We start from the raw sequence: 22,923 nt of genomic DNA, 5'->3' as shown, positions 1-22,923 counted from the left end.
TGTAGTAACGAAAGTGGCCGTATTATAACATTTATTCTTTGTATAACGCCTGTTTTATTTTGTTTGCTTGCTTGTTTTTATGTGGTTTCTACTTTTACAATATAAATGTACTCTACCCCCTCACATAGTAGTCCGAATAGAAGTCCGTGAGTAATATACAAATAAATAAATAAATAAATAAATTTCCACCATTCTCAGTGAAAAAAAAACGTCTGTGCATAATTTATACGTAATTGTTCGCTTGCAATTACTCCCGTTCTATCGATCTCTTCGCTGCTTTTCTTTCACCAATACTCTAATCGTCTTGTACTTATCTCGAATGCTGACCAGGTAATCCTTTCATCTTATCTAAATCCCAAAGCTTCTGGAAGGCGGACAATCCCCACGGGTCTCGCTGGGCGAACATCTTGGCATTCCATTCTGCCAAGTTGTCTCGGGGCTTTTTTTACTCCACGCGCATGTCTCATCCTGTGGCGCAGTTTTCGCCTTCAGGCAGCCCAACTCGGGCCTCAAATACCAAGACACTGCCCTTTGTGTTATCATACAGGTTTTTGTTTTCTCCCGACATATGTCGTGCCGTGGTCCTTTTGTTTTGATCCATCGCTGCCAATTTACCGTCTCTCGAGCCACCGACCTATTGGCTAATGTCCAACGGGGTTAACCTCTCACCCTTTCCCAACCCGTCTCTCCCCCATCTTTCCAACCCCGGTAAGATTTCCGATTTAAAGCACAAAATTGCATTTGCGCACGTTAGCGTTCGCACCATGAAACTTTCCTAACGAACTTGGTATGACGAACTTCCGTATGACGTGCCCCCTAGCGTCAAGAGCCAGCGCCACACACGATGGTGGCACGGGATTTGCATCGCCGTCTGTATTTTTTACTTATATTTGGAAGATTTACCGCTAGGCCTATGTCTCGGCGAACGCAAAATCCCGGTGAAGGGGGCAAACAGAGCTTCCATTAAAACAAGAACAAGTGTGAGTACTACGCCGATGAACGGCGTTGAGCAAACGACACCACCAAATGCACGGGACGGAATCATAGATTGGTTGAAAAAAAGAAAAGAAAGAAACGCTTTGATATAACGGTGTGGTTTTAACAAAGCTTCGAAAGATGTTGACACTAGCGCAGACGTTACCGCCTACGTCTTCGCTATTGTGTGCACTACATGCGGCGCGCACTTTAGCGAAGTGGAAGCGCGCTACGCACACCCTGTGGTGTCAGCTTCCATTTGCCTTCATTATGTGCTTGTGTCATGTCATTGACAACTTAATTGACATTAAGAGAAAGAAATGGAGCTGGGCAGGCTACGTAACGCGTAGCATGGATAACCGGTGGACCATTAAGAGTTACAGAATGGGTACCAAGAGAAGAGAGGCGCAGTCAAGGACGGCAGAAAACTAGGTGGGGTGATGAAGTTAGGAAATTTGCAGGCGCAAGTTGGAATGAGCTAGCGCAAGACAGGGGTAGTTGGAGATTGCAGGGAGCGGCCTTCGTCCTACAGTGGACATAAAATATAGGGTGATGATGATGATGATGACGATGTACTCTTGCAGTGCTTTATCAAGCGTAGAAGGGCGTAGCGCCTGCTTTTCTGCGCGTCTGATAGCGGTAGTTCATTACTAATGACTGAAATAGCCCAAGGATGATGACCACGTAACAAATCCTCTTTTTGCGCGCAAGGACCGCCGCGTTCGGGATATGCGTTCACGGAAAAAGGTAATATAATGTAGGCACCTATCAAATTTTATGAAGCAAACGGAGGAACTTCCCTTTATCACCTCGGAAACAGAAACTATGGGATTCTTCGTACCGCCAATCCGCCTACTGGTACCGCGCGCGAAAGTGCAGTGTCGTCGCTTGGGCGCCCAATGTGCGCGTCGTATAAGCGTGCCGACCTCTGTTTGCTCCACAATTCAGCGCAGCGAGCACAAAACAGCGCGTTGCTTTCACGGTCGACCGACTGGATTTCTAGCTATACACGTACTACTTACTGTACCCGCGATTCGGGGCGGCGAAGCGGGTCATTCCGAGCTTCGCAGACTCGAGTGCGCTTTATATATTTATTTATTCCTCACAGGCCCCGAAGAGCATTGGGTGAGGGGGGCATATCAATAGAAATACAGTACAAAAATAATAAACCAGAGTAACAGTACAAGAGACACTGGACCAAGATGAACAGCACAACGCTTTACTTCGCGTCAAACTACATAACTCCATGCCTTCGCGCCGAGTCTCAACGCAGCCACCGATGTAGCGTGCCCCAACTTGTATGCTCGTTCTTACTACTTCCGTGCACTGCAGTGAAGTGTTGGTTTCGACGCCAGTCAATAGTCAGGCCCGGTGTCTCACTACCTCCGTGCACTGCAGTGAAGCGTTGGTTTCGGCGTCAGTCAGTTGTCAGGCCCGGTGTCTCACCACCTCCGTTCACTGCAGTGAAGCGTTGGCTATGGCGCCAGTCAGTAGTCAGGCCCGATGTCTCATTAAGTCCATGCACTGCAGTGAAGCGTTGGCTATGGCGCCAGTCAGTAGTCAGGCCCGGTGTCTCATTACCTCCATGCACTGCAGTGAAGCGTTGGCTACGGCGCCAGTCAATAGTCGGGCCCGGTGTCTCACTATCTCCGTGCACTGCAGTGAAGCGTTGGCTATGGCACCAGTCAATAGTCAGGCTCGGTGTCTCACTACCTCCGTGCACTGCAGTGAAGCGTTGGCCATGGTGCCAGTCAGTAGTCAGGCCCGGTGTCTCACTATCTTCGTGCACTGCAGTGAAGCATTGGCTATGGCACCAGTCAATAGTCAGGCTCGAGTGTCTCACTACCTCCGTGCACTGCAGTGAAGCTTTGGCTCCGTCGCCAGTCAGTAGTCAGGCCCGGTGTCTCACTAACTCCGTGCACTGCAGTGAAGCGTTGGCTATGGCACCAGTCAGTAGTCAGACCCGGTGTCTCACTACCTCCGTGCACTGCAGTGAAGCGTTAGCTACGGTGCCAGTCAATAGTCAGGCCCGGTGTCTCACTACCTTCGTGCACTGCAGTGAAGCGTTAGCTACGGCGCCAGTCAGTAATCAGGCCCGGTGTCTCACTACCTCTGTGCACTGCAGTGAAGTGTTGGCTACGGCGCCAGTCAGTAGTCAGGCCCGGTGTCTCACTAGCTCCGTGCACTGCAGTGAAGCGTTTTGGCTACGGCGCCAGTCAGTAGTCAGGCCCGGTGTCTCACTAGCTCCGTGCACTGCAGTGAAGCGTTGGCTACGGTGCCAGTCAGTAGTCAGGCCCGATGTCTCACTACCTCCGTGCACTGCAGTGAAGCGTTGGCTACGGTGCCAGTCAGTAAGTCAGGCCCGGTGTCTCACTACCTCCGTGCACTGCAGTGAAACGTTGGCTACGGCGCCAGTCAGTAGTCAGGTCCGGTGTCTCACTACCTCCGTGCACTGCAGTGAAGCGTTGGCTACGGCGCCAGTCAGTAGTCAGGCCTGGTGTCTCACTACCTCCGTGCACTGCAGTGAAGCGTTGGCTATGGCACCAGTCAGTAGTCAGACCCGGGGTCTCACTACCTCCATGCACTGCAGTGAAGCGTTGGCTACGGCGCCAGTCAGTAGTGAGTCTCGGTGTCTCACTACCTCCGTGCACTGCAGTGAAGCGTTGGCTACGGTGCCAGTCAGTAGTCAGGCCCGGTGTCTCACGACTTCCGTGCACTGCAGTGAAGCGTTGGCTACGGCGCCAGTCACTAGTCAGGCCCGGTGTCTCACTACCTCCGTGCACTGCAGTGAAGCGTTGGCTACGGCGCCAGTCAATAGTCAGGCCCGGTGTCTCACTACCTTCGTGCACTGCAGTGAAGTGTTGGCTACGGCGCCAGTCAGTAGTCAGGCCCGGTGTCTCACGACTTCCGTGCACTGCAGCGAAGTGTTGGTTTCGGCGCCAGTCAATAATCACGCACGGTGTCTCACTACCTCCGTGCACTCCAGTGAAGCGTTGGTTACGACCAGTCTATAGCGCATGTTGAAAAGAAAGCAAAAAAAAGAGAAAGTACGATAAGGAAGTCTCACCCATTGTTCGCCAGTAATCCTCCCGTGAAGCTTCCATTCAGTCGACGCCGCGTGGAAGGCGATTAGAAGTGGACAACGGCATATGAGCCCCTGTTGTGGGTCTGTTATCTGATTGGTTCTGCTTACTGCAGTATACTGTTACACAAGGGACACAATAAAAAACACTTTCCCACCATGTGTGCCACTTTCGTTTATTTTGTATTTTTGTTTAACAGTATAGCGCAGTAAAAAGAACGATGTCATACCAACTAGTCCCAGTCGAAGCCTTATTATCTGATCGGGCTTACGCCAATAGCGTTCGCAACACTGCACGCAGTTGGTGAGGCATAGTATACAACCGGTGCCCAGAATGAGTCTCTGATCTTGTATGCTTGGTTGCGATTGTGTCGCGACGAAACCTGGCGAAATGTGTCTCATCTTGGAGTTCCAAGTTGGGTCTTGTATTAGCGTACAGTCAATAAGAAAGAAAAACGACCAAATCTTTCCGATCCCGTGGTGTTCAGCTGGCCTGCCGGAATGTCCCTAGTATTGTATACTTTGCTTTCCGATTGGTGCTCAAACGAAACATCCCAAAATTATCTTGATCATGCTGTTGCCGCTGCGTGGTTTGTACGCGTAGACTCATTAGAAACGGAAATAGACGGAAATAGCTAAGGAATATGTCCAATTTCGTAGTGTTCACCTGAGGAAACCTTGAAGGAACGCGGCTCGTACGGAGTTAGAGGGGAGGGGAGAGGGAGAAGTCTAGCCGAAATTGCCGATGGTGTACGGAAGCAGCACCTGCGACTGCCGAGGCTCACGAACGATGCGAAACCGAGTGAGCGAGCAATCCGTCGCCGCAGCCGCCGCCGCTGCGTATATGTTTATTTGTTCCCGGCGCTCTGGTAATCGCATGGCGAGAAGAAAGGAAGGTGGGAGAGCGAGGGAGAAAGGGAGAGATGAGAGAAGGTGCAAGGTCTCTGGATGCCTCGTTTCTGCCTCTTTCTTTTTTTTTCTTTTTTTTGTTCTTCTCCGCACCCACCTGTGTTCCAACCCTGGGTCGGCAAATTGGACGTCTCGCTAAAAGCATACAGCGCTGACCCGAGTTGTAGCGGCGGCTTCGAACTAATGAAGAACCTCGATTCCCCAGAATTCACACACGCTCCGAGGCCTCCCCTTAGATGCATTTTTCGTAACGTCCCTTCAAATGTGTGTTTATTTTGTATGTAATTTTGTTTCGCAAAATGAGTTATGATATTAATATTCGAAGGCCATTTCGCGGCCAAGCGTCCTTGTAAAAAATTTACTGCGGTATCCTGTAGGCTTTTCCTAGACAACACGAACACATCTTGTGCACCGCTTTTGTTCTTGGCTTGCTGTGTTCCCTTTCTTTTTGCAACAGAGAGATAGAGAGCGAGAATTGATACGCGAAAGGCAAACATATTAATCGGACTCAGGCCGGTTAGCTACCCTGCTTTGCGAAAGGGGACTAACAGGTGAGTAGTATATACACACATGGTGCAATTAAGTAGACTGCGGTTAAAGTTATGCACCACTGCGTCAAGATTTAGCCCTGTCTTAAACTAATGAATTAGCCGAATTTCAAACCTATTCCCACCTTACATGGACGAGGAAGTTTTTTAACGTTTTTTTATATTGCTATTAGTCGAAAGTGTTGCTTTTGGGCAGGAAAGGTTTGTTTCATGAGGTGTTAGCAGACATTGTTGGGATTGACTCCCCTTATAAACTTGAACAGCATCTCGATGGCTTGTATTGTATTGTAGACCGGTACTCTGTGATCTCGTAGTCGTTTTGTTGTTTTATTAATATAGTTTTTTGGATTAGAGCATTTAATGCAAGCATGCTGCACTGTGCATAAAAGTTGTATCGCAGGCCTCAATTAACGAGGCACCAAACTCGCTAGCCTGTTCGCACGTGTTTTTTGGTGTCTTCCTGACGTTGTGTTGGCTTTACTATTTATTCCATGGATTCGCTATCCGGAAAATATAGGAACGTAGCGTATTGTTTAATCTTGTGAATAACAGTTTACGAGTGACTGTCCTTAACAAAGAACAGGTTGAAGAATACAGTAGTGTGCCTTCGGACATCTTGTAAACAACTACTTCGTCCCTTCATATATGTTCTCTTTTGCGTGCACATATTTCTAGACATCTTGAGGACAATGACTTGCTTCCTACGCATCTGTTTTTTTTTTTGCGAGCGCATGATATGTGACGATCGTGCAGGTGACAAACGACTAACATTACCGTGGGTTCACAACTCTGCAGTCTCTCTACGACAATCCTTAGAATCATGACTTTACATTGACATATCTTATGGTCGTCATCGCCGGCGTATTGATTAACGCAGTGTGCATACAATACTGAAAAAATACCTGTGAAACCTGGAAAAAATTATTTCGGGAGAGGCGCTGCATGCAGTCTTCATAAAAATTTAGTTTGTCATTCTATAACAACGTGCACAGATATTCATATAAGTATTTCAAGATTGCTTATGGACGATCTATTGTCTCAAGGAACTAGCATTCTAGTAAAATGTTCGCTGTATGGTGTCTGTTTATTTATTTATTTATTTATTTATTTATTTATTTATTTATTTATTTATTTATTTATTATTTATTTATTTATTTATTTATTTATTTATTTATTTATTTATTTATTTATTTTATTATACCTCAAGGGTCCCGTGAGGGACATTATATGAGGGGTGGGTACAGGGGCTACAACATAATTACAGTAAAAATTGGTGAATACAGGTCTTACATGCCGCACCCAAAATGCAAAATGTTGTGTAGAGAGCAACATAGTAGTAGTTTGCAAGATGAATATACACACATTAATTAGGTTGCATCTATTTTATAACGAACGGGTCTCGCCGTTCACGACGACGAGTTATTTGACAGTGCATGCGCGTCGGTTCACAGGCATTACTATTTGCGAAAGACTTCGTCAATTTTGTTCCAAATTGGCTCTGAAACTATAGCAGTGTAGATTATGCATAGTGTGGAGGCCGGTGCAGCAGGTTATCATAGTGCGTCAAACCCTACCGCATGCGCATTTAAACCGGGGCTCAGCCCTTCTTATTTAACATAGTTTTTAGTAATTACATTACTCCATACATGTAATTACACCATCCATGTAATTAGCAGTAATTACATGGATGGAGGAGAAAGAAATAGCTTATCGAGAACGTAAAACTTTCATTTCTAAAACGGCCGAAACCACGTAACACGTCTCTTTGGATTGCTGCTATATACTAACGTTTTTCGGGATAATCCGTTTCTTTTTCTTTTTCCGATAATACGATTTCGTTGGATAATACATTGGATAATAAGATTTGGGGATGGTATGCTTTATTTCCTGGTTCCCGTGAAGATTGTATCAATGAAATTCCGCTGTACTATGGTCGGACGTGTACTGCGGCGCACTTCGAGTAAAGAATATATGTTTAAACGTATGCATTATAAGTTCCCCGCGCCGATGATTTATCAGCGTGGTTTCTCATTCGATTATGTCATCCTTCTAGTCCTAAACTGATGACCTCTCTAAAAAGAGGCCTATCTTTCAATAGACCCAATAAACCAATGGTCCTGCATAATCACGTAAGGGGCACGATAGTAGAAACCGATATGATTCGACACGATTGAATGGTATACTCTTGGATATGTAGATTGTGCAATATACCCGCCTTGTTAGGGAAGGCGCAAATAAATGAGCCGCATGCATGGTTCATTGATAAGCCGATATTGACGCCCGATCCACGGGGGCTTATTTCCTCACAACGATGTATAGTGGCGTTCATTGGGCCATAGACGAGCATTAGGCGAGTGCCCCTGACCCAGTTCCAGGCCTTGCGATAGATGAGTTCGCTTTCTGAATATGTTTATGATGTTGGCGCATGCCTACTCTATAGAGTGTTCGACATTGTGTACCGCTGATTACGCTTATTGCGTGAGCGTACGAAAGAAAGAATCCGGAGTTCTAATGTTCACAGGGCTGCACCGTATTAGCGAGACGAGTAGTGGCTCTAATAGAATATCGCGCCGCCTGAGAGCGAGAGTCGAAGGAAAAAGGCGACCAGAGACGAGACGAAGAATGCGCCAGTGGGGCCTTCTGACTAATTCGGTGCAGCGGTCACGGAAGTGATGGGAGCACTTTTTGCTAGCCGTGATTACTTTGCAGTAATAAATTTCGACTAACGAATCAAGTAATACAACATAATCAGCACATGACGCGACGTTCAGTTGAGTTTAAACGGAATCCCAAATACAGGTGTAAATGTGTTATTGGATTCGGTCTTCGCATGCAAAAGACAGTATTTGCACATTCTAATATTTTCATGACCATTTTGGAATTGTTGGAATGCTCGACTGAGCGCTGTCAATCATAAAATATCAGCAAGAGTGCGATAAATAGCATCCCGGCGGCCATTGTCGACTTGAAACATGACAGGTAGCAAAGTGTAGCCCGCTACACAACGCTCAAGGAGCCAGACGTTCACTTCTAAAACCGCGATCATGCAATCTCCGAAAAGTCCTAGGTATGCGTACAAATTACTTACTTGTTCCGAATGCTCCGTTTGGTCTTTCAATAAACAATGCTTCACAACAGGCAATATTAAAACGGAAACTTGCTAACATTGTGAATCCCATAGGATTCAAAATGTTCCCAGTCCGATTCACAAGTCGAATTTACCATCGTGTACACCAGTAGGTGCCTTCCCATATCGACGTAGCAGGCGACGAGATCGCTGACCGTCGGGCTCGCAGAGCGCTTCAGTTCAAGCCAACGAAGACGGCTCCCCAGGACGCAAAGAAGAGACACGAAGAGATCTATCTTAATCCACTTCCGTTCTTTGTGCTCTCCACCCCATCAACCTTGCGTGATTAAAGGACTTAACAGAACTGACGCCGCTCCTCTATATCGCATCCGTACAGGGTCAGCGCAAGCTCCAGGTTGGCGGTGCAAGACAGGACGTGGCCCATAATCATCATGTGCGCATTTCGAAGCTCTTGGTGACATTGGACATTATACATGCTAAAGTGCCCCGATTTTGCAGCGGAACGTAACATATCAATAGATGGACTCACGCGCGAGACGGCACCACGCTCAAATGCAAGCGATATTTTATTCCCGTGAGGGCATTGGATATTTAGAAGGGAGGTGCTTTGGCTTTTCCTAAAGTTCCTCGGTGTTTCAGGGTTGCGAAGTGAATGGTACGTAAGCCGTATGAGTTGTCGTGGTTTGGAAAACGCGCAACGTACTATGCTCTGTGTGAACTTGTTTTTGATGCCTGGTGTTGTTAGCTTGATTGATAAGTCTTTCCGACCGTGTCGCGGTTGATACATGCCGTTCAGGCAGAGCAATTGCCCGCAAATTTTGCAAGGCAAGGTCCGCCTGCAGCAAGCAGCATCCCTCTCCTCCTATAGCATCTGACCATCGTTCCATAATAAAAGCGAAAACGGCTGTTTTTTATTCGAAAATTACTCGATATTCGATTCAATTCGCTTCTGGCAGTATTCGGCTCGTGTTTGAATCAGTCTCAAAATTTACTATTCGCAGAACCCTGTAAATTTATCTAATGAAGCACCAACTATAGGTCGAGGACAAATTCTCTTGCGACGGGTGGTAATGTCATAAAAAACATATTTCGGGGGGATTACACTGCCGCATCGTCAACTTTCCTTCGCGTTTACGTTAATGCATCTGACATGCCAAGGCTTTGCTTTCTGAACGAGGTTCCTTCTCTGCTCTTCCAAATAAGCTGAAGGTCTTGCATAAAAAAGCGGCTCAAAGAACTGGCGGCAGCGATTTCGAGTCTCTCTTGCACAATTTGCCACTGACGTAGGAGGTATTGCTAATCAATCGCCGCTTGGTTGCACGTTGATGTCACTTTCGCTATCAAGGCGCAGCTATAATACGCTTCTTCGCGAAGCCGTTCTTTTGGTTGCTGTGGCGCGTTATTGTGTAACAATCTTTCACGCACTCGGTGAATGACGGTTGTTGGCCTGACAATTCTATTCCCGCATTGGCTATGCCCTTTTACTTGAGTGTATAGACGTGGGATAATCAGGAGGCTTCATACAAGATGCGACGAACAAATGGCAACAACAAGTTTAACTTGAAGTGAAAATTTGCCTCAATAAATACCTCGAAAGCACGCACAACAGGTGTCAGACAAGAGGCCTCGTTAGCAAGTTCAAGTCAATAACTTCCTATCACAAATAAAATGTAGTTTTTAGACTTCTAGGTGAACTGAATATTGTAGTTTAGCGAACAAGTCGGAAATAGATGCCGCCGACAAGGCGGGAATGCCTGGAGAGCAGACATATCGAATGTTGATGGATCCAGGTCTGTCGCCACTTTATTTTATAGATGGCGCGCAGGCGAATCGTTTCTCGGATTGCGTGGATCTTGCTTCTACGTTCTTTTGTCTCGCGCTTGATTTCGTGGTGACCAAATCAAATACTGTCAATAAGCGATTTGCAGATTGATGAAAGTTGCTCGTGTTCTCTCTTCCTTTTTTTTTATCCTTCGTCGCATTTCATAACAGAAACAGATGGCAACACACACACACACACACACACACACACACACACACACACACACACACACACACACACACACACACGGAGAGAGAGAAAATACGAATCTGCCAACCAGTGAACTTTACAATTAGTAAGATCCCGCGGACGGGGGAGAAAGGGGGGGGGGATAGCACGTATTTCTGTCTCTTCAAAGCTTGCGCTTTCCCTGGATACGCGATTTCCCGGGATGCGGGGATTTAACTTTATACGCTGCGCACCGAGCAGCTGAAAACTTGGACAAACAAATACTGACTAGCAACACATTCTTTCTAGATAACAGACACTTTCTGAGAGATTCAGCTGTCACCAATTTCACCTGCTACACGAAATCGTTTGTACAAACATGCTTTAACTATTTCAGTAAGTATCCCTCTTGCCTCCTGTCACCATCAAAAGACTTGCAACGGAAGGTACGGGGACGGACTAGCGATACATTTTCGCAAACATAATTATTTTTTTAAACCTGACGCAACATTCGGAAAATCGTAAAACGGGCCCAAATTCGTAAACATTACGAAGTGTTCGGGAGAGTTGTCAGGTATGTCTATAACATACCCCCTGGACAGCCACATGATGGTGCAGTTATAAGTGGCGTGTTTGCAGAATTCGTGTCCTGTTATTAATGTGAAGGGCTCCACGAATGCGTCTTCGCTTCTTCAGTGGTGTATCTTTTCAGACCGGATATATATATATATATATATATATATATATATATATATATATATATATATATTCAGAATGCCATCGGGTGGCAGCAAGTGCCATGTTGTCGTTCGGGAAATTTAATTCCACCTACATTTTATACTTTCCGTGGCAGACCTTATCCGTCCATCCTACTCCGAACTCATTTGACATATCTCTACATTTTGTATAATAAGCTCTCAGTGGCAGGTTTTCCGCGCTGGTTGCCAACGCCAGCCATGAGCTAGCTATTATTTTTCCTTTCTGTTTCCCTTCCTCCCTTTTTTTTCTCGTTTCCTACATTCCATAGTCGATTAAGGTTATTTTTGGTGTGTGAGATAGCTGACCATTCGGTGGCCTGTGTTGCCGCAGTAACCCATTTAATACCAAAAAAAATCTTCCTTACCTTCAACCGAATCCCAAAACTCTGGCTTCACTGCACTGCGCTCAACTAACGTAGGAGCGAGCACGTAGGGAGCAACAGGATGGCAAGAAAGGGAGATTGCAGCGAAGGAGGGTCGCGGGGCGGAAATTCTCTCGAAGGGGAAAACACGGGAGGACCGGAGAGAGAAGGACGCTGGGAAAAAGGGAGACAGAGGGCTACGAATAAGGGAGAAGAGGGTGCGGAGGGAGCTCATATACGGGAGGGGCGAGGGAGAAACCGAGGGAGCAAACTGCCAGAGCAGGATAACCTCGCGACGGGACTACAGCGGGATTGCGCCTCGCTGCAATGCGTGCGTGCGTGCGTGCGTTCGTGCGTGCGAGCGTGCTCCTATTTGCCTATCCATCTGGCGCGGTGGCCGGTGGCTTGACTGCCGCTTGCTGCCTCTGTGGCAGCGCCGTAGAGACGAACTCCGCCGGCGTCGCCGTGTGGCAGGGGCCAGAGCGTGACCCGCATAGGCAGGGTCGTAGCAGTGCGCCGAAGGGAGAGTGGGAATTGGAGATGGGGGAGGAGGGGGGAAGGGAGGTCGAGGGTTGCTTAGCGACGACGTCGACGACCCTTTCTCTCTCTGCGTGCGTGGCCTCTGCTACCCCCGTCGGTCGTGGTACAGCGATGCATTGCCGGCCGGCCGGCGGCGACCTCGCGTCGCCTCTGTGGCGACGAATTGGTGCTGGGTTCGGCGGCGAGCGAATGAGCGGCGGAATCGGACGCCGGGGGGAAGAAGATTGGGAGAGAGGGGAGATTGGGAAGGGCAGACTGGCGCCGGCGTAGGGCTATACCGAGAAGCAACAGTGTTTGTGCGAGGGCCCTGTTTGTCTGTGGGCGCTGGGCCGCTCGGTTACGACGCGCAGGGGATATGGGTTAGTATACGAGGGAAGAGCGGTGCGCGCGTCCTGAATTAACGGGGTTGATCAAGAGATGGCTACGTTATATTGGTCGACTTTGTTTTTCTTTTTTGAGTGTCGTTAGCTCGTAATTTCGTGGCCGCCTGAATCCGGGCTGCATGAGAAGTAGGAAAGTTGCCTGGCGTTGCTTTGAGAGAATGTCGATTTGGACTGGTTATTGAAGTTGGGGATAAGTAGAACTTAATAAAGGCTGTTGACGCGCTAGGTTGTATTTAAATGCGTCCACAACGACAGCTAGGTCGTGTTGGCCCGCCACCGTATTAGCGAAGTAGTGCTAGAGACACACGTATACGTACAAACTATGGGAAATTGTAGAGCGATAGCTACTCTACGCCAGCGCTGACCTTCAGCATGTATTTACTTGGAGGATGACGTAAGATATATACTCATGATCGTTACGCACATTTTTGTGGCGATATTGTGTCAATCTGAGCACACTCGAATCATTAAGACTCACCTTGATGCACTGCACGGCAACATTCTTATCCCCTCTCGTAAGGGCTTTCCGAAGTTGCGTCAACTTTTTCGCACTGTACATTTTCCTCTTTAAAGGGGCCCTGAACCACTTTTTATCGTAGTCGAGAAATGCATTTGAAGTTAATATAGGCTATTTCAGAAATACTTTGCCGCAAAAAATACTTCAATGCGTTCAGCAGAAGTGTAGTGATTGGTAACCAAACACCCTCTGCGCGTTGCTACCGCTCCTTCTTCAATGACTTGCACTGCAAAGGCTACGGCGGAGCAGGGCGTGGCCACAACGCTCCGACTACTGAACGTCGCCGTGGGGTGCAGTTAAAATTTGATTTTCGATGTTCACGTAGACGCCACCCACTACTTCCAATTTTGGCGCCTACGACGCGCCAAACGTAAGCCAAACGCTGTTGTTCTCAGCGAACCGCAGTGCGCTCAGCGAACGGACTCGTAGCGGCACCCTGCGGCTGCCGCGGTATCTACGCTATGGTGTAGACCGCAGCTACATGCAAGGGTAGTGCGCATGCGCAGCGTTTGCTTTTGTGCACGACAGGGCTTGATTACGTACTCTCGCTCTCATATGCTCCTATCTAGCGGTGCTACACGGTGCGGACCGTTTTTTTCCTGCACCAGCTTTACCGACGGATAGTAGCGACATCCGACTTGCGCAGTTTGAAGCGCTATCAATAGCTCAATACGAAGCGAAGTCTGCCAAGGCGTCTAACCATGGAGGAGCGGCCAGGAGTGATCTGACCTTGAGCTTCGCGTGGTTCAAGGCTATAGTTGAGCGTTCAAGAGCAGTCGAAATTAGCGAGACCCGACGGCTGCGGCACCGATAAGCAGGGTGGCCAAAGTTTAATGCCTACGCGGGCGGCCGCGGCCGAGCGGGAGCAGACTATAGTCGGCGTCTTCCCGAAGTAAGTAGTATCAAAATTCTAAACCAGATTTTCGCTTTCTTCTGCTTGTTTATTAAGCTGCGTGAATTTACACAGTAACAGGAGTAGTATAGCCACATCTTCACGAAGATGAGACGGATTGATGACTGACAATATTGATTGATGATTATTTTAGAAAAGGTCAAAAAGAGTTCAAGAAGCCTCGTGTCGACTGTTGAATGCAGTTAAGTCGATTACAAGAAGAGTTTTCATTGAACAAATGTAATTGAACATGGCTCGATTATGGAGGCCATAAAAGAGTCGTATAGAGCCTATCTAAGCATACAAGGTTAAAAAATACCGCATCGTGTATTCGAGGAATGTTGGTTCACGCGGTGTTCCGTCTTCGTAATATAATTAAGTAAAATATGAATGTCCAAAACATATGGACGCAGCCGGGGATTCTCACGTAACCACTCTTGCCTCGGCAAGTGTTACGGGGCTGCAGAAAAGATTGAATGTTTCTGGCGCATTATTTATTTCACTAGCACACTCGTATCGTCGTTTTAAAGAACACACATTTGGGTGATTGTTATCTTTAAACCGCCTTGGTCCATGTTTACTAAGCAAACTTTTTTTTTCCTTTGCAGACCTGAACGCTGCCTTAATTGACTTCCGTGACAGCCTTGGCGCGAAAGGTAAGGGTCAACAAAATCAAAACATTTTAGTATAACCTTTTTATGTCTCCACTTTCGCCATCAGCAATAAGGCCGGAATGAGATGTCAATTTCACTACTGGATGGATGCTAACCTTAAATGTCGAATGATGTCAATATTAAAATTGCGTAGGTGTATTCCTTGTCAATTCATTGGCGTCCAATACCGAGGCCGCAGTTTAAGACACCGGTAGTGTAATTTCAGCGCAAGACGGTCGCGGCAAATGACGAGCCATCAAATGCTTGAATTCTCGGATGTAAGTAAACACAGATGTAGTTGAACAAAACAAAAATGTCGCCGTTTCGCCTGAAAGGCGAAGCATCGATTGCGATTACAAATTACTAGACGAAGTAAAAACACGAATACGAAGTAAAAATAGTAGTTTTATCGGCCGTATAATCTTGTAAACATTGGATTACTAACTAAATAAACAAGCATGGTGTTACGCGCGCACAAGCAAAGTTGGACACATCTCACTCGATGACTGCGCACACTCGCTGTCAAAGCGCTGGAGTGAGAAAGCGCAGCGGCAGCAGCGAGCGCATTGACCTTCGTGCTGCCTCTCGCTTCAACGCGAGCCAAGCGGTGAGAACACAGCGCACGCGATGAGCACTCGGCCACTCTGTCTCCATCTCAGATCGCTTTGTACATAGGGCCCGCGCGGCCATGGGCGGCCGAGCCATGCGCAGCCGCCGCCAGTGTAGAACGCCACCACGGTTCCATCGTTGAGCCAGCACCGTCGACTCAACGTCACACGCACATTCACTCCCACATACAGCATACGGCGCGCAGCGACGACGTTATCGCCCTTAGACTTTAACAGAACATCACGGCGACGCCGACAACGACGGCAGAATGCGCCCGGAGTGGCCATATAAATGCTATCGCAATAAAGCGTGAGGAGTTCGAATCGCACGCCATAGTAACCCTTTAAAGACAGGCAGACAGACCAACAAGCTCGCTTACTCGCTCAAAAAAGTGACGTTTGCCTAGGCGCTCACCCACGTGCACGAGCACGTGTACAAAAGTGTGAATGCGTCGGCGATGTTAATTCTTACAATTGCTTCGTTTAGTACGTTAACATTGTTTGGGCACTCCACGAACTTTCCGGGGGCTATGTTTGTATTTACGTACCTTTCTATCCAACCGTTTTACCGCCTACCTGGTTGACTGCGTAGTCCGTGGCCAAATCGGTGGAGCATCGGGTTGCTGCGCTGAGGGAACAGGGTTCGAAGCCAACCATCGAACCAGCTTGGGTCACTGTGTACGTGGCAATGCGTGCACACGTGTCACTCTTCAACGAACCTCTCTTGCGCCGACATGGGTCAGCGTAGATTCGGGACTGGGTGGGTACCGCTGGTCTACGAAATTCTTTCCCGCCGACTTGGAGCATTGCGTATGTGCCGCTTGGTCGTCTGCGCTGGTCTTCAATGAACATCTTTGATGTCAACTTGGGTGACCAGTTACGTGCCGCTCAGAATGTGCCGCTCTACAATGGCGAAAAAGATCCCTTAGATTTCTCCGGGGCTGAGCGGAATCGAACCGACATCCCGAGTGTTTCTCAACGACAGCAACCTGACGCGTTTGCAGACTGCGCCACAAGTACATTGGGTATGTGCCGTATTTAAATGAACTTATTGAGGACAACAGCGTACGTGGTCTGCTGCTGTTACATGAAGCGACCCCGGGTCCAACCTGACATGGATGTGGGCTCTGACAATACGTAGTAGACACTGGAACAATGAGGCTCAATGGACTTCTTCGTGGGGGAAATAAAAGAAGGAAAAAAAAGATACGTACATTTACCAAGTTCTTAACGATAGCTTCTTCGCAGAGAAAACGTCAATAATTAGTTTGTAGTTATTTTGTACGGAAGAGTAAACGCGGTGTTCTCATGTAAAAGCCCTGATGCAAAGAAAAAAAAATAAAGGCAGCGGACTTGATCGTGGTTGATGCAGTCTATGAAACTGTGCAATAAGCTTCTTTACGAAGCTGAAAGACCCTCGTTGCGCAAGCCACCGAATCACGTCGTTGTCTTATAAAAAGGGGGAGAAAATGAACCCACGACTTTGAGAGCGTAAGCGAAACGTGAATGGCCTCAGCGAAGGGATAATAGATGGCTGCTTCCAAGAAGTTTGGAGACGCTTTCGCCACGGCGAACGTAGGGCACAAAAAGAGAACCCCCCAAGGGTTCTAACTTCGCCTTTCCCTCTTTCTTTAGATAGAAGGACGCTCCTCGGTCTTAGTGGCGAGTTTAGAAAGATGGTTATTGGGGGACGATGGTCGTTTTTCATATCCCGTAATCTCGTTCCGCTTTGTACGGTGTGTCGGCTTTAGATGGGCTCCGTGACAAAGGCGCATTAAAGGATCTCGTTCCCGAGACACTATGGCAGCTAATAACCACGGGTTACTGTCGTGGGACGTTCGCAACAGAAGGCTCAACGTACTAGCTTCTCCCCTACTTCCAAGGTCGCGCTTCTACACCCTTCGCAATCTGGTTGCAGTGTACCTGTACTCTTCCCACGTTAAATCAAACTCTCCATTCACTTTTAAAGTTGGCTTTGCCGCAGCTACGAAGAGACGAGTGGTGAAAGATTATTATGCTCAACAAAACGGCGGCAAGAACCGAACGCATTCGTATGCGTTATTGCTTCTTGCGAACAATGCTGCGTACTGTCTTTGCCTCGGTACTTTTGCGGAGCGATGTGAAGGAGCGTACAAAGCTCTCTCAAGTAGTAGAATGCCTCGAAAACCTACGTTCGGTGGCTGTGAGTGTGTGCTTTAGTGCATCTAAAATGGCGAGTGTTCGAAGCAATAACTGAACACGTAGATTTCGCGGCGCCGTTCGCGGTGGTTGCTGCACCGCTCGCAAGACAGCTATCTCCATGTTACTATATGATTGGGCAGTGTTTAATATGCAGATTCGCTTCAAAAGTACTTTGGTGTAATCCACCGCATTTTTTCGCGTTTCAGTCCGGATTTCGCTCTGAGAATCAGATGACGTACTACAGCCCACAGAAGTATCCGTGAATGTAGCGACAAAACAATGGGCAGAACCTATCTCATGATTAGTGTCGATGGTAATGTGCTTAGCATTGAAACAATGTAGCGACACATAACATATTACCACGGTCGGATTGCCTTATCTATGAGGCGTGTACAGCAGTTGGACTCCGCTCTGGGGTTTCCCCACGGAAACTCTTAGCCATCTGGCGGCGGCAACGCGAAGCTGTGAAGGCCAGAAGGATGTGAAGGAAAACACAAAATGTTGCTGTTAGCAATAGAACAGGCACAATACATTAGATAGATGGATAGATAGATAGATAGATAGATAGATAGATAGATAGATAGATAGATAGATAGGTGGATAGATAGATAGATAGCCCACAGAAAGTGCGTGACGCACACAAATAATTTTATTAGCATTAAAACACTGCTTATAAAGGATATCATAAGAAGCCAACAAACAAAGACACCAAGAACAACATAGGGTGTATTTGTTGGCTTCTTATGATATGATTAATAAAAATCGGGCCCCTCGGTTCCCTTTCTTCTCGTGCTTATGAGGGAGTACGCCAGCTATCCCTGATATTAGCTGATCCATGCCATTGGCGACCGAGACGCTGCATGGTAAGTACGCACCGGGTAAGTACCTTCGTGCCACCTACCGTCCCCAACCTGATTGCTACCCTCTCCTTAGCCTCGCTACCTCCCAGATAGGGCATACCGCAACTCCCTTACCCAAAACTACGCGCGCGGTATCAGAAGACAGCGCTGCGGTTATTTCCGACGCGCCAACTGAAAAGTTAAAAGCTCACACTGCCTTCACGACGCTTCCCTGCCAACCAGCAATCCAGCCAACGAACAAGCCGACCGACCAGCCAACCCAGCCCCCGTTCCCTTGAATGGCCCCTAACGATGCATGCCACGGCGCGTCGGCGGCCCCCCGGTGCGCCGAAGCAGTGCGGCAAAGAAAGACGCTCAGGAGCGGGCTGCGGCTGCTAATGGCAAAAAAAGAAAGGGGGTAAAGCTAAAGCTTGCACTTGTGTATTCTTGCCTCATGCAATGGTAGCGGAGGAAGCCTTGGTGAAGGATGCCTGCCTCGCTAGGGTGAAGAAGAAGTAAAATGGCGCCGCAGCGGCATTCGTGTGAGGTTGGCTTCTGTGGGTGTTGCAAGGAAGAGGGGGCGGAAAGCCAGGCCTAAAGGAAGTGGGGGGTTGATGGGGAAACGGAAAGGCGAGGTAGCGTCGGGGATCTTAATGAACTTTCGCTGCTGCTCGGCCGGAATGCGTGCGTGTGTGGTGTGAGTGCGTCTCGCGGCCGCTTGGCGGCGTGGCGGCAAAGTGTCGCTCGCTCGGATGCCTCTCGAGTGCGTAGCAGACGACGCCGAAGATGCCCTCCATTCGCGTCTGCTTCTTCTTCTTCTTCTTCTTGCAGACGTTCAGTTTACTCTTAGCGCGTTTTCGCTGGTCGTTGGCGCTGCCTACAGCTTTTTTTTTCTGTCTCATTATCTGGCTCTTTTACGCATCATTATTTTACTTTTCCTTCGAGCTGTTTGGGAGCTCCTCCGCCGCTTGGGGACGCTGCTGCTGCTGCTTGTCGTCTGGTGACGACCTTATTTGATTTCGCGACGTTGCTGCCCCATGCCTCGTCTCGTCCTTGCCCATTTTTACGTCCTTTTTATGCCTATTTTCTTGTTTCCCCTCTCACGTGGCTTTTAAGGCGGCTCTTTGAGGGCCCCGAGCGTTTGTATTAGCACCCTCCGGAACTTTTATCCCCCGAGTCTCCGAGTAACAAGTGCGCCGAAATCGGGGAAAAAAGAAGAAAAAAAATTGAAATGAAGGAAGAAAATGCCCTCGGTTGTGCGCTAGCTTTTATCTCGGTGCTTCTGCTCGGATCTGCGTGTGGCTATATATGTATGTCGGTGCGCGTCTGTTCGCGTATCTGTGCGTCTGTTTGTATGTCAAGCAGGCTGGTTCAAAGTCAGGCCTGTTGCGTTCCTCGCTTTGACGAGCCTTAGCTGGAAGCCTGAGCTCTCGTGGTCGGGGAGGGGGGAGTAAATACTCTTGTGTACTTACCTGTCTCAGGCGTTAACCGAAAAGCAATGACGCCTGTCCGGACTTTACGAGTCTTTGAAGGTGCGACAGAGGGTAGCATTATCGTTTTGTGCTTTTATTCTTTTTGAATGCTTACTGCTTATCGAAAGGAAGAGTCTAGTAGATTACCTTCTTAGGATCCGCCTCTGATTATGTTCTCTGGAAAGTGAGAAGTTTAAGAGGCGTGGGAAGTTGGGCTTCACACGGTCACTCGTGTAATGGGCCCTCTCAGTAAAAGTAATAACGTGCTGGCTCCTTCTTCGTTTTTTTGTTTTTTTATTCTTGAGAAACTGTCCAGTGGATGCCAACCTGGTAATAACGATATCTCACTGGGAGAATTCAGGGCATTTTCAGTTGTTTTTTTTTTTTTTTGCACAAACCTTAGCTACATCTCTATGTAGCCGTCCTGCTAAATTTTCTCGTCCTCAACATATTTTTGCGCCATCTTTTTAGTGCCAACCCTAGGGCTATCCGCTTAACTCCCTTGGAAGTATTCAGAACGTTGTCGTGGCCATTTCCCCTACACTATAGACTACAGGGGTGCAGTAATACTAAAGTAAACATTGTCACCACCTTCTCTGAAATTCTGAAATTGCACAACAATACTGATGAACGACATAGCATACTATCATGCCGAAATAAAATGCTAACAAAAAGGAATAATTTATTTTGCCTGGTTAAATGAAAGAGAGATGCGTGATAATGTAGTAGCCGACAGAGAGATAGCAAGAGAAATTTGTCTTAGGAGAACAGCTCAGATGTCAGCCAGAACTACAATGTTCCAGTATGTTAAGGTCTACGGAACTGTCTGTTCGAGCCAATTGTGTTTTACTGTGCTCAATTACCGAAATACTAAGTTCTTAGCGTTGAGGTAAGTGGCAAGGTAATAAAAATGAGAGGGAGGAAGTTGCTACTGTTATGATAAAGAGAGAAAGCGAAGCATAATAATTAAAAACAAAGTAAAAAAAAAACCTGCAAGCACTTATTGCAGTCAGGCGTTGAAAGTGGTGTAGTCTCAAAACTAAGCCTCTGCTAATGAACCACCGCAGTGTCGTACACATCGGCTACCGTGAAATGTAAGATTCTCCCTCCACTTTGTTTTCTGGGGCCTACTTGGGAAAGTTTTTAGCCTGTAAGTGCGTTTTTGCCAGTGGCCAGCCGCCCAGTGTCAAATAAAGCTTTCGTTTTGGTAACTTGTGTGGCGAGTAAACATGATTATAGCTGACATGACATAAACTACTTGAAAAACAAAAAGAAACAAGAACCGCTGCGAACTCTCGTGTAAGGTATTTCGGTGCCCATCAAGTGGTGATAATTAATGCAGTTTTTAAATGTGGATTCTCTCATCGCAGGTGTTTTTTAAATCTCGCTGTCGTGTAGAGTAAACCAAGTCTTGCGTTTGTACAGCCCTAAGGAGAGATGTCTTAACCGAGGACAAATCAGGACCGTCAGGTGTGCAAAAGTTTTTACGCGTATATTTTATGTTACAACCGCTGTTTGTCTCCGACGGAACGTCGACAGAGTAAACAATTGCTTTTAAGAACTGCATCAACTTTTCAGTTGTAACCTTGTGGCAACGCACGATTTTGCTTGTACTTCAAGTTATATATATATATATATATATATATATATATATATATGTGTGTGTGTGTGTGTGTGTGTGTGTGTGTGTGTGTGTGTGTGTGTGTGTGTGTGTGTGTGTGTGTGTGTGTGTGTGTGTGTGTGTGTGTGTGTGTGTGTGTGTGTGTGTGTGTGTGTTTGCCTGAAGCAAGAGCACTTGAATTGTGCTCGAAATCTTGCACACTCACGAAGAGATAGTAGAAGTTACACCTCATGGGATATTGGAAAACAGTCCAGTTTGTGTAGCGTAATTTTTCAGGGTTGCGTTGTGATATATTCCGCTTCGTTTGTTTGATTTTGTGTGCAAGTTTGCTGAATATCGCAGCACGGCTAGGAAAAAGATATCGATGAAGAAAGTAACATCAAGCAAAACAAATGCGTTTTAATACCCACGCGAGCGCAATATTTCAGGCAAGAATGTTTTTGTACACTCTTAATCTTGTTCTAGGTTAAGATAGCTAAGTGGAACATATTTGCAAAAAGGTTCCGTGAAATTTTTTCAGCTTAACTTCTACGAAACGACAATAAGAGTGTACTGATGGGAAAGGACATCCAAACAAATGTGGCTGCGCAAGAAGTTGCAAAAAGCATTCAAGAGACTCGCCTGTCGCAGGAGAGCGTAGCTGGAAGGAAACCCTCTTCTCGCTCAGCAAAATAAAACCGTTCGCAGGATTATTTATTCAGCAATGTACGTCCTAAAATGAGGGAAGTGTCCACAAGGGAGTGTTTGAAGAAAAGCGTTCATTTGAACAGCCAGCAGTAGGTGACGCTGTATGTCTTCTTCAATCACGACAACGCAATTTTTCTGCACAATACGCGTTCAATCTGCGCGAATTTGGCGAACAAAGTGTTTGTGCCCTTTAGTGCGAGTTATATGCCGCGTACGCTTACGCGAATCTAAAGTTTTGTTAGTGTTATAACGGCCCGTGGTTGAATATTTATTTGGATTGTATGCCCCCCTGACTTTTTTTGGTCCTGTTTTTCCTGCAGGATTTCGAGCAGCCCAAGAATTGTGTTAACAGTGCAGCCGGCGTAGTGCGAGACTTAATTCGAAGAGCGAGAACCAACAAATCAAATGCTTGCAGTGGGTTTGTGAACTCTGTTTGAGCAATCGCCTTTAGAGCACGGCCTGTACAAGTCTTGCATACGCCTTAAGTGAGTGAGCGAGTGAATCCGTCGCTGTGCGGGTAACTTTATCATCATCATCATCATCATCATCATCATCATCATCAGCCTATATTTATGTCCACTGCAGGACGAAGGCCTCTCCCTGCGATCTCCAATTACCCCTGTCTTGCGCAAGCTGATTCCAACTTGCGCCTGCAAATTTCCTAACTTCATCACTCCACCTAGTTTTCTGCCGTCCTCGACTGCGCTTCCCTTCTCTTGGTATCCATTCTGTAACCCTAATGGTCCACCGGTTATCCATCCTACGCATTACATGACCTGCCCAGCTCCATCTCTTACGCTTAATGTCAACTAGAATAT

The 22,923-nt window shown here is 47.2% G+C and overlaps 1 protein-coding gene across 4 annotated transcripts in view; it reads left to right on the top strand.

Annotated features, from left to right (window-relative positions):
* LOC119453386 (protein dimmed) overlaps positions 1–22,923 on the top strand; it is a 510,248-nt gene that overhangs the window by 172,584 nt on the left and 314,741 nt on the right. For all 4 annotated transcript variants that reach the window (XM_037715426.2, XM_049667836.1, XM_049667832.1 and 1 more), the window contains exon 3: positions 14,653–14,700. The gene's annotated coding sequence lies outside the window, so the exon portion shown is untranslated. The remainder of the gene's footprint in view (positions 1–14,652; positions 14,701–22,923) is intronic.

Source organism: Dermacentor silvarum, chromosome 5 (genome assembly GCF_013339745.2).
Source record: "Dermacentor silvarum isolate Dsil-2018 chromosome 5, BIME_Dsil_1.4, whole genome shotgun sequence".
Classification (NCBI taxonomy): domain Eukaryota; kingdom Metazoa; phylum Arthropoda; class Arachnida; order Ixodida; family Ixodidae; genus Dermacentor; species Dermacentor silvarum.
The sequence above is the reverse complement of the archived record's forward strand: the minus strand, read 5'-3'. Positions and strand labels throughout refer to the sequence as shown.